The sequence below is a fragment of the Bison bison genome, unplaced genomic scaffold (genome assembly GCF_000754665.1).
Source record: "Bison bison bison isolate TAMUID 2011002044 unplaced genomic scaffold, Bison_UMD1.0 scf7180017864215, whole genome shotgun sequence".
In the NCBI taxonomy this organism is placed as follows: Eukaryota; Metazoa; Chordata; class Mammalia; order Artiodactyla; family Bovidae; genus Bison; species Bison bison.
Window position 1 is genome coordinate 5,901,803 of NW_011494787.1, and position 13,141 is coordinate 5,914,943.

A 13,141-nucleotide genomic window follows, 5' to 3' on the forward strand; every position below is an offset into this window, starting at 1 on the left:
TCACATACGGTTGTGAGAGCTGCATCATAAAGGCAGAATGCCAAAGAACTGATGTCTTTGAACTGTGGTGCTGGAGAAGGCTCCTGAAAGTCCGCTGGAGAGCAAGGCGATCAAACCAGTCAATCTTAAGGGAGATCAACCCTGAATATTCACTGGAAGGACTGATGCTGAAGCTCAGTGTTTTGGTCACCTGATACAACTGCCAACTCACTGGAGAAGTCCCTGATGCTGGGAAAGATTGAGGGAGAAGAGGGCGTCAGCAGATGAGATGGCTGGATGGTATCACTGATGCAATGGACATGAACTTGGGCAAACTTCGGGAGATGGTGAGGGACAAGGAGGCCTGGCATGCTACAGTCCATGGGATCGCGGAGTCAGACACAACTGGGAGACTGAGCAACAACAAGCCATCTATCTTTATCTCTTAAATGAAATTATACACACAACACACACTCACACAATTATAAATAAATGTTCATTGTTCACCACTATTTCTTTTGCTTTTCATCTGGAAATCTATGCCCTGGTTCATTTGTTGTTTGCTTATAATTTATTCTCAGGTCTTGCATAAGGAATAATAATTCTATGTTCTGAGTTTTTAGTTTTCCCTATATGTATTTCTTTTACCTTGACTAGCAAATGACAACTTTCTGGGCACTGAAATTCTTGGCATGTAGTCTTTCTCTTTTTGCAGTCCATTAATGTCATTCCACTATCTTCTTGCTTCCTGTGTTAGAGATACAAAGTTCTATGATACTTTAATATTTTACCCCTGTATAGGAGAAACTTGTTCTTCCTACTTGGGAATTTATGTTTCAATTTGAGAGTTCAGAACCTTTATCAGGACATGCTAAGTGTGGCTTGTCTTTCAATCAAGACCATAAATCAATAAACCCTTTCAATTCACAGACTCTGATATTTCTTAAACAAAGAAATTTTCTTCTATTATTAATTATACCTCTCCTCCTTCTGTTCTTATTTCTCCCTCTGTAATTCCTATTATTCACATTTTGATTTCTAAACTATCCTCCAAGACTCATCCTTGGAGTCTCATCAAGATTTTCATCATGTTTTATTTTTGTGCTATGTACTTTGATACCTCATACTTGGTCTTTCAGTTCACTGATTCACATTTCAACAGTGATCACATTCTCTCCTGATTTTTCCACCAAGTAGCTCACTGAGATATGTTTGTCTTAGTATCTGAAATTCTTCTTTGATCTGTATTTGTATTTCCTTAAGTGCTCTTGCTATATTTCAAAATTCAGGTTTCATTTATTTTTGCCAACATTACTAGTTGCTTAGAGTATGTGCTCTTAATTTTCCTGCCTGATCTTCCTCTCTCCCTTACTATTAGGTCCTTTTAAAAAGGATTATTTTTTATTGATATCTCACTGGAGCTCTGATTTGGTTGTTGGAGTATCTTAAATGGCAAAAGTGTTAACACTCGGAGGAAAGAAATGTAGACAGTCTACCAATTCCCTGCCAGGTCATGAGGAGGTAGATCACTGTTGCCTTGTTTCTGAATTTTCTTTCAGCCTCCGGGACAGAGAAAACTCAGCCAGTGCACTCAGCTACTTTGACTTTTTAGATAGCTGGAGAGACTTGGATATATAAAACAGGCAAAAATTAACCTTTTCTCATTGTGGTTCACAGGCCTCTGAAGCCCAAACTCTTGGTTACAGTGTCTACTGTTTCCTGATCTTTATCCCTGAACTCCAGTACTGTTCTCTAGTTGCTTGCCCAGCTGAAGGAAGAAAACCTTCAAAGCAGTTTTTCTCTGTCCCAGGTGTCATGGCAATTGTTCATAGATCTCAGCAGGGATTTGATACCAAAAGTCAGGAACTGGAAGTGAAGGAGAAAATTGCCATACCTAGGTCAAGTTGTTCTCTGAATCCTTAATTTTAAAAATACTGGTGGCACGGGGTGGGGGGCACATATGAATCTGGAGTTATCTGGGACTTTGTTATAATTATTCCCAAGAATCAATACTTCTCTCACAAAGTACACTCTTGAATATATAAAAATGGCAATAAGCTCTCTTTATGTTCTTAGGTACAAATTCAAAAAAAAAAAACACTACAGCTATTAATCATTCGAAGTACACTTTAATGAAATCCCAGTTTTAATTATTCTAGGACATAATTATCTTTTGTTTTGGAAACAACAAATCAATGTGCTGCTGTTTCAGTTAGTAGAAAGACAAACTACAACTTCGGCCAGTCATGTTAAGTCTCCTACTGTCCAACTAGCAAGTCTTATAAACAAGAAAAAGCAGGTCAGTTGTTATATAGGAATTAAACATCCATCCTACACAGTGGCTTATATGACACTACCCTCCATATTGTTCATAGCCCAATTACCTTTTTTGCTTTCTAGGAGAGCTAAGGATATAACATCAAGAACATTAAAGTGTTTCACTGGACTAGACTTCTAAACATAATAAGGTAAAATAATCTAAAGCTCTGTTCTGTAAGTGTGTGAAATTTTATGAGCTTATGTTTTTTTAAGAATTAGGAAGCTCATATATAATGCTAAAAATCTCATTACAATCTATTAAGTGCAAAAAAATACTCTGGACTGTTTGTTCTACTATCCAGATAGGAATCATATAGGATATGAAATTTGGATTTCATCCTTGAATCACTAGGTAATGTAATTCTGTGTACTCTATTCAATACAATATCCTGAATTGATTGTAGTAGATTTGCTTTACCATTGATGGGCCATATCTGATATATTTCTTTTCTGAATCACGGTAAATACAATTTTTTACTGGAACTTCTGCCATGACAGAATTTCATTAAGTATCTAAAACGATAGAAAAGCATGTGCATGTGTAAAAATATTTGGGTCTTAGAAAAGTACAGAGAAAGACTATATTAGGTAATAACAACTGGAACAATGCTAAATTTGAACCAGTCAACAGAAAATAAGGAATGATAGCCTGGTAAGCAAGGATCAAGGTAATCTTTCAGGAAAGTTACGAAAGAGTCTAATCAACATTGAATCCTCCAATGTGCCAGGGACTGTGCTAAGCACGAAGGCTTCACAGATTAATAAAATATGGTACTGCCCTTAAGGATCTGCAATTCAGTGTAGTATAAATGTGAATGCTATCGTTCCAGGTGATGAATGTCAAAGAATGGATGCATCCAATTCTGCATAATAAAATTGATCATTACACAAATAATAGAAACAGAGGAATACATGACATGAAATTACAGAAAAAGAACAATCATTTATTTGGGGGTTTTATACACTCTGGCAATTCACTTTATAACAACTGCTGAAATACCTGAATCAGAAAGGTCTGGAATCCTGTTCATTTTTCAGCTCAAATCACCCCTTCATCATAATATTGCCTTGTTCTCAAACCTTTGCTAGAAGAAAGATTACTGAGAGGCTGAATTTTCAAAGGTATTTCTCTAAGGGTCAGATAATATAAAGGGAAAGTAAGATGCAAACAACATAGTTGTTGAAAAGACTAGGTACTACAGGATGTCAAAAGAACAAGAACAAAAGAGTACCAATGACAATAAACTTGAAGGGGAAAGATGTCACACATAAACTGGATGTACAAATGCATATTGTAGTATATTTCTTAATGCACTAGAAATGAGTCTGAAGAAAATATCAGAGATATTGTCTTAAGGAAAACTAAAGACACATATGTGATAGTGTAGCTCTTCCATTATTCATTGAGTCTGCACCACCATATATATGTAATATAGCTCAACAATGAATATTACCTCTTAAAAACGTTTGAAGTCTCCAGTGCCTTGTAGAAAAAGGGTGAGTATGCATTCAGGTATACCTACCTGTATTTGGTTTGGTGTCATTAAAATTATTTTAAATTAAAAAACATCACCGTAAAAGTTTATATAATTCCCTTTTCACTAACTCATGTGGGCAATCATAAATATAATCCAAACTCATGTATATTAACTTTGCCTGCACTGATCATTTGAACCTATTATTCCAATAGAAATGCATTCATCCTATCAAATAAAATTAAACCTTTCTTTTGGTATAGCAACTTGGTATAGAAACAAATGAAGGAAAAGTTACTGTTACTTAGAGGAGTCTAGACTCTATTCCACCTTAAGTCTGCTAGAGCCAGGCTCCATGAATATGGGAAGAGGAGACATCATAAGCTAAATTACAAAATGAAATGAAGTAAAATTAGGCTATAATTTAATTTGTTTTACTCATCAAATCCTCAGCAAAGCTAACAGGTGTTTTCTCATATTTAAAAACTGGACAGCAGACAAAAACTTGTACTATAAATGCCCTTCAGAAATAGTGATTTCAGAATTGAGGGGCACATGGTAGGTACTCAATACATGACAGCTATTCTCAGATTTACCCTATAAGCTTTTGTGCTAAATTGCATTTCTTGGTAATGCATCTAAATTTACTGGCTAATTTTAAGTTAATATTGATGATCATGCTTTTTGTGCCAAAACCATAGCAGCCTTTGTATCCCAAACTCTAGGTGGCCCCTATTTAAGCCAGTTGTTGGTTCTGAAACATATATAGGGGTTCAAACAACAAAAACATTGGTGCCTTCCAAAGTCAGTAGGATTGACCAAAGTTTTCAATATGTTTCTATTCTGCGTCACCCTTATTTTCCGTATGATCCCAGTTCTTGGTTCCTCAACCTGTTCGATTGAGGTCTCCTTTTTGACCTCTGCCTTCCCAGTACTCCCAGTGTCTAATGTTTCCTTTGACCTGCTCCTACTCATTTTCTTCCATCTGCTTTTATATGTTACCCAGCTCCAATGCTGCATCCGAACAAATCAGGCAGCAGCCACCCGGTCTATCCACTGTTAAAACCTTCAGACAAACTCCCTCTCAGGATCTGTACTTCTAGACTGAAGTTAATTTAAAAACAAACTTTAGCACAGCAAACATTCCTCCCACTTACAGCTCTTTCACATTGTGCCCTTCTCTGGAACCTTCTCCAAATCCACTATGTCTTTCTTGAAATAAAATTACCAGTACTAATCAGGGTGGGTATTCAGTGAAAATGGTCCCATGAGGGGCATGAGGAGTGATTAAGACCTTTTCTGGAGTTGGACTTGAGTTTGCATTTCCACCTGCTATATTCTGTGACTTTTAAGAAGTTACTTAACCTTCCTGAGCTTTAGTTTATCTTTAAAAATGACATAACAACAGTGTCTCTCTCAAAATATGCAGATATATCCAATGTCTGGTACCGAGTAAGTGCTCATAAATGTTGGCTACTGTAGTTGTTATTGTTATCATTGTTTAGTACAAGAACAGAATGTATTTTGTTTTCTTCTCACTATGCATACAATCAATAAGCTTGCTAGTATTTTTGGTACCAATGCCATTAGGAAAGGGTCTACATTAATTCCTCAGTACATGGGCTGGGTTTCAGTTAACTTCTATTATAAGCCTCCTTTCTAAATATCTCTCATTTTCCCCCTTATTTGCATGCATTGAAGTATTCATATTACCTTTTCTGCACTATGGTTGATTTAAATTTTTTCATTTCTCCCAAATAGCTTGGGTGTTCATTTGCTTCAGTTGTGTCCAACTCTTTGCAACCCTATGTAGCCCACCAGGCTCCTATTTGTCCAGGGGATTCTCCAGGCAAGAATACTAGAGTGGGTTACCATGCACTCCTCCAGGAGATCTTCCCAACCCAAGATTGAACCCGCATCTCCTGTGTCTCCTGCACTGTGGTGGATTCTCTACTGCTAAGCTACTGGGGAAGCCCCCCCAAATGGCTTAGCATTGCCTAATACATTGTTGAGTTTATTGTATATTCTATTAGGTAATTTATAAAATGTTAAGAGCAGTACCAAGAATATCAAGAGTTATGGATAGGTGTATGAGAGGGAGGTGAACCAAGAATTATATAGCTTTCTCCAGATAGCTGCTTCCATTTGTGAACAGGTAAAGGGTTTGATGGTTTTGAGCCTCTCACTAACACTCAGACTAGCCAAAGGAGCTTGAGTCAATCAAAAAGAAACTGAGAATGAAATTCTAAATGAAAACTTTAAGGTCATCATTAAACAAATACCTACAAGTAGGTACACAAAAATTGTGTGCAATTTGTTTCTGTATATGACAGCAGAATAGTTGCAAAGGCTTTTCTAACACAAGTTCTTCCCACTATTCTTCATCAAAATAGAGTCAACTTCCTTAGTCTATCTTACTGTCCTTCCTGTGTAAATCTATCCCTGGGTGGGTACAATGTAGAATCAAAGATCAAATGCAGCAGTTAAGAATTACCAGTTTTATAAGGTCTATATGGAGATGGCCCCTCATTACTCAGTTTATTTATGGTTTACTTTAAAATAGCACAAAAACCAAGTTAATCTTCTTTCTTCAAATATATCTATCCATATATTTTACAGAATTAGAAAATGACTCTGAGATAATTTTGTTATTACCTTTCTCCACTTAAGCAACTTATACAGAGTGAAATGCAAAGAATCATGTTTATAAATTATATTACCAATATATCTACTTGAGTGAAGGTGAGCTGGTAAAAATTTATGTAAACTAATAGACTTATTATAGTTACCAACTATAAAAGATTATCAGTACTTAATATTGTGGCTCTTAAACTTGTACTACTATACTATGTTTAAAAGCAAGTATCATTAAAATGAAACTTTTATCCAGGGCTGAAAGTAAAATGCAAAGACAAATATTTTACATATACTCTTTTCTGTGCCCCTCTGCACATCACATCTAGTCACATTACCTGAAGATAAATAAAGATTCAAGTATCAAAAAACCACACTCACAGAACAGAAAGAGACCGTGAAGATGAAGGAAGTGAAGGTAGAGATCCAAACAGATCATGTAACATGCCTAAGATCATACAACTGTATGATCTTAGCTGCAGCACTAGATCTAGAACAATCTTTCCAAACTCTACATCTGAAATTTTTGACAAAGTGCAATAAAAAGATAATTCAACATTAATATATGAGGGATTAGCCAATAAGTTAGATGTTGTCCCCTCAAGTTAAAAACTGTTGGACTTAATGACTTTCCCCTTGATTTTATATTCCTGGAAAATAAATTTAAAATAACATAAATCTGTAAAAACTGACTAGAATATCAATTACAAACAAAATGTATACCCTTTCTTAAATCAAAACCATGTAAGAAATATTTTTAATGCCTAAAGGAAGTCAAAGATTTACTGGTTTGTGTGTACATGTATAGTAGTGATGGGGTTTGTTTCGTTTTGTAAATTGTTTGAGGTTCCTTTTGTGATGTTAATTTGTATCCCCAAAATGGAAGTACAAAGAAAATGAATTTCTGATAATTTATAAAGCACTGTTATATATAAATAAATAAGTCTCTAGAAACAAATATCAGTAAGAAAATGGTTGCCAATAATTTCAAAACTAAAAATCTGAGTTTTAATATTGTGTGAATAATTGAAAATAATTATTGTTTATTATTATTTAAAAGAAAACATTTTTTTAAAAAGGTCAAAAGTAATTGAAAAAGAGATTAAAGCAGTCTACTTGATTCTCTAAACTGTGTGTGCATTTTTCCTGAAGTGTATGTTCATGAGCTGACAGTAGAGACAGGCTGCCTGCTTTGTTTGACTATAGTTCTGTTTACCTCATACTGTCAAGAATGGATTTTGACAGTCACAGTATTAATACTGCTATTTTTATTGATATAATTAGCACTGCTATAAATAATTCCTCGGCCTGGCATATCTAAGTATATCATTACAATCAGCAATATTAGGGCTTCTTCTTCTTCCATGATACCTCAGAAACAGACTGCTGGCCCAAACAACAATGGTGACTTCATGATATGGAAGTTACGGGAAAAAAAAAATTGCCCTGTCAATAGAGACTACTGTTTTGTGTATGACTTCACTAAACAAACGAGTTTATATTTGTTTGAAACTAAAGTTTCTCACCAATCTGCTGTTTCAGTTTCACATCTCACCATATTGCACCTAAAACATGCAATCTGGATTCCTGTTGCTACTCTCCCCATCCCCCCCAATAGCTCAGGAATGGGTTTGAAATATGAAGCTTCAATATATAAAGCAAAAGAATTAAGACACCCAAAATTCAGAATGGGTGGGTGAAAATAAGTGTGCTTGAAGTCACTTGTATAACTGCCAATGGGTGGCCCACTTGTGAGCTTTTGATCATTACACTGAAACAAAATCAAAACATATTTTATCCTGCCTCGAGATCAGATCAGCTGCAACAATAACCTTATCTAGACCTTGAATAGTTTGTTCATAAAACAAAGTGGGGTGACTGACCCAGTACATACTCAACACAGAATATGAAGGCCAAAACAAAATGACAATACAATTCAAAACAAGTTTGTGGAAATTTTAGGCTAGTATATATTAAACCTTTCTTTGTCTCTCTATCACTTGACAGATGGTTAGCCTTTACACAGCCTAGTATCTCTGGCAAAGAAATGACTGTGTCTAGCCAATAACACCCCAAATTTTGACTTAAAATGCACTGTAGACATACTTGCACTTACCTTAAAAATATGAATATTAATAGAATTAGTCATTATTTTATTACTATTGAAATTTGTCAGATGTCAAGATTTTATCTTTTACTCTATGAAATAATTCTTTTTCAAACTTGCAACTATCTCATTATGTCAATCCAGGGTTAGAACAATTCTTCACTTCAGATTTTATTCATTTTATGTGCTGCTTAGTAATCATGCTTTGAAAAACTTCCTTGGCACTTCCCTGGCAGTTCAGTGGTAAAGACTCCTTGCTTCCACTGTACGGGTTCAATCCCTGGTCAGGGAACTAAGACATAAAATCCCACAGGCCACGTGTACTGTATGGCCAAAACAAAGCAAAAAAGTTTCAAAAATAAATTTTAAGCCAAAATTAACACAAAATTTACTACGTTGTTACTCAGAGCAAAATTTTGGTAGGTAACAAAGTGTGTTCAACAAAATCACCTGGGAACTTTGAATGCCTACCACAAGGCAGGACTAGAATTATTTATCTAGGACTGAAATAAATCTTTATTCAAAAACTGATCACATATAAATATATAGTTACATGCACATAAACACACATTGATCAACTATCTTTTACTAGAATTAGAAAAAGTTCCTCATTTTTAACATTCTATCAATCATTCTTTGCTTTCTAAAAAAGATTTCAGCTGAAACAATACGCTCTATTAGCTACACTCTTGTTTTTTGTCCTAAATCTTCCTTCCTATTGATAGCTTTCAGATTCTGTACTCAAATAGCCACAGGCACTCTCAAAGTTCTCTGAAGTGTATTAACATGTACTCTTTCTCGAAGAGTTGATTACTGCTACAAATTAGCATAGAGATCTAGTGTAGGTAAAGAAAGTCAAGCTCCTCACAGCAGGGAACGGAAGAACTGGAGGTAGGATTGTGTGAACTCATATTTGACTAACAAAATAAAATTCACTGTGTTAGAGAAAAATAAGAAAATCAGAACTTGTTATTTGAGAACTGTGAACTAGGTTTTGGAAAAGTGAGACACCCACTACTTGAAGTAACAAACTCACTGCTAAATCTACTCCCTTAACCAGGCACCAAGTTTCCTTCAATTAGAAACCTAGGATTTTTACACCTACAGACTAAATGATTAAAGTAATGCTAAAATCTTCTGTAATGTTCCTCTTGAATTACAAATGGGCTATTAAATCAGAGAAGTGCCAATCAAATGCTTTTGTAGTTTGAAGGAAAGGTTTAAATAACAAAGCATTTTTTTTGCAGGCCTCTCTCTTTTTCTCTCTTTAAAGTCACCTATAAATTAGTTACAACAAATTTCCATCTTCTCTTGATAAAAACCACAACTGAAAAAAAGATTTAGGTACTTGATTTTTCAGACATATTCTTAAAACAAACTAAAAAAATTAAGATATTCTAGATTATGTTTTACCATAATTTGCCGACAAAAGCTCCATAGGAATTTCAGAGTAAATTCCAAGACACAGATTTTTTTTAATATAAAGTAATATTTTATTTATTTCAAAGGCATGCTTAAAAATAAAACCCTATCTGTTAAAAAGATCTACTGAAATGTATGGAGAATGTTTCATGACAATAACAAAAGGTACAAATCAGCAATAAAGTACTGTAAAGTCCTCCTTTCTTATCATTGGCAGTTGATGAACACCTCCCTGATCCTTGAAATGAGAAAACAGCTAGGTTTTAAAGTTTCATACAAAAAAACCTTCTTCTAGTAATCTAAATACACGATGTGTATGTGACATTACAATGAAAACTCCACAGGGGCAGAGAATTTTTTTTTCTTGTTCACTGTCACATCCCAAGTGTCTAGAACAATGTCCAGAACAGTTAGATGAATTTAAATATCCATTTCAGAAACAAATTATTTCAGAGAATAAGTTAGAGCCCATTAAGCTACACTTCTATATTCCAAATGTTTTGAAGAATCTCTTATCATTTATTGTAAAATATCTGGAATAAGTTATAATTCATTTATAAATTTTAGATCCTTCTACAGGAACTTAGTTGTATCTTTTATTAATCTTCTGAAATGACCTAATTTTTTTCTGGGAATTCCAATTTGGTTGGAAAGTCTCCTGAAGACTGACTCTGTGTCTGTCAGTGGCTCAGTTGTGTCCAACTCTCTGCGACCCCACGGACTGTAGCCCACCAGGATCCTCTGTCCAAGGAATTCTCCAGGCAAGAATACTAGAGTAGGTTGCCAGTCCCTTCTACAGGGGATCTTCCTGACCCAGGGATCGAACTAGGGTCGCCTGCATTGCAGGCAGATTCTTTACTGTCTGAGCCACCAAGTAAGTCCCTGAAGACTGACTACTGAGATAAAAGTAATTCATTTAAAATGTTCCCCCACCTTTGGACTTTATTCCTATATGGAGTAATAAAAGTTATATTAATTTGACAACAAGAGTAGCTGGATATTTGTGAACCTCAAAAACTTGCTGACCACTTCCGACACTGGCATCACATTAACAGTAGTTCTGAACAACGTCCCTCTTCCTCCCACCATACACACACACCAAAATTATAACCCTCACATGTAAATCGTTCTTTCCTCTAGTAATCCATTTAAACTCATAGTCTTTCAGTAGCCACTTAAACGCATAGTCTTTCAGTAGCCACTTACTAGTAGCTAGTATACGCATTAACTACCTATTTTCTTGGTATAGTAAGAATTTTAAAATACTGGCACCTTAAATGAACTAAACAGGTAAGCACAAAAACTTCTTCCTAAAACTGGATAAAATTTGACAATTTTTAAACTTCTTTCTTCAGTCTGTTAAAACTGGGATCTCACCATGAAAGGGCGTATTGCTTTGGAGGCTGTAGCCAGTTAACTTGTCACCTGATCTTCATAAGCAAATGGCCTTTATTCCCCTGGTCTATGATATCTGATTTTACAAAGCCCAAAATACCCAACTGCTAAACTCACTGGGCAGCTAATTATATTTCTAGAAAACTCACTTTTTTTCTTCTCATCTGTTTATTTGAGCACCATGTATTCTTAAGCCTTGACAGCTAAACAATGAGTAACATCAGCAGTTCTTCAAGGGCAACTTCAAAGTTTCTCAAGACTACTCCCAAGAAGACACAATGAATGGTATTACCATGTACTATATGTGCAATCGATACACTCTGATTAAGAATGACAAAGAGCAACAAGGGCATTTAAAAAAATAACGTAAACTGTTGCTGTGGTTCTTTCCTACAAACAAGGGAAATGCAGGACTTAGTCAAAATTGGACTGATCAAATTTATACGTGGGGGTGTGGTGGGGTGGAAGGGTTTATTTTAACTATTCCCAAGTGATAGCGAAGGGTGTATGGTATTAGGAGCAACAGATAGGAAAGTCATTTATGAATTTGTTGCACGCATGCACAATTATAACAGATTATTTAATGTGTAAAGCTGGAGAAGTTTTTTTACAAAGCAGTCATAATTCATGTTTTAAAACTTTCAATACCAACAACAGTAACTTTAGAACAGAGTTTGCTTGGAAACATTGTTCTCTGTTCATTTTCTTGGCTGAAATTTGCACATGACCACAGGATAAGAAAACTCCACTTGAGCAACATTTCGGTTTTTCTAATGCTAAGCAGCTGAGACAATTTTCACAAGTCTAGAACATTAACAAATTCAACTTATCTTGGGCCAATGCTGATTTTGAAGACAGTACTTAACCCACCGGCTGCTTCTAAATTACTTCCTGATTCATTCAGATTTTTATTGGAGAACTGTCATCCTGCTACTGACCCCATTCAACTGGGCTGCCTTAAGAGATCAGCGGATTACCGCGCTAGGTAGGGTAGCTGTACGCCATATTGTGTTTTCCGCTCATGTTTATAGTTTGTGTGCCTAGCATATGTTTGTGCAAGTGTGTTTATCAATAGAACTTTTAGAAAATCCCTGCCTCCTGCCTCTTCAGCATCCTTAAAAAGGATAACAGCTTCAAGAGGGGCGGGGCGTGGGGCGGGTGGTGGGAAAAGACCAGAATGCCACACGGATAGTAATGCATTAAACAATGTAAAACAGTGCATTTCTTTCAAACTTTTAAAAAGCTTCCAACCGTTTCTCTCGGCTATTGAAAACCGTAAGCATTTTTTTTTCTTTTTAATGTTTCCACGGGGGCCCACAGGAGGAGAGAAAGAAGGAAAGGAGTGTCTTCCCTTCCCAAGCCCCCTCCTCTAGAGTCGTAGCAGCGAAGCAGGCGGCGGCCGGTAGCTCGGGCGTCTGGAGGGGCGTCCAGCGACTCTGGGGCCAGGACCCCTCCCGCCCCCCAGTTCTCAGAAGACGCTCCAGAGACCGCCAGAGCCACGGCAAGCGGGGGGAGGGCGAGAAGGGAGGGGGCGGAAGACAAGCGGGCGCCTCTAGTAGCTCCTGAGCCCAGGCTAGTCCCCCTCAGCTCCTCTTCTTGGAAGCGGCAACTCCAGGCGCGGGGAATAGAGAGAAGAAGGCAGAAGACTCGTTTCCAGCTGCGGGACGCCCCGCCCGCTCCTAGGACCCAGGACCCTCCCGCGGTCCCTCCCTCCGCGCGGGGTCGGGCGAGGCCGCCGCCTCAGCCCGGCGCGAGGAGGGGCGCCTAGAGAAGGGGGAGCGAGGCGGGGCGCCCGGGGGAAGGGGCGCGC

At 36.8% G+C, this 13,141-nt stretch overlaps 1 protein-coding gene across 1 annotated transcript in view; it reads right to left on the reverse strand.

Annotated features, from left to right (window-relative positions):
• The window catches only part of ZBTB20 (zinc finger and BTB domain containing 20), an 851,623-nt gene that overhangs the window by 838,029 nt on the left and 453 nt on the right, over nucleotides 1–13,141 (reverse strand). The gene's annotated exons all lie outside the window — the stretch shown is intronic.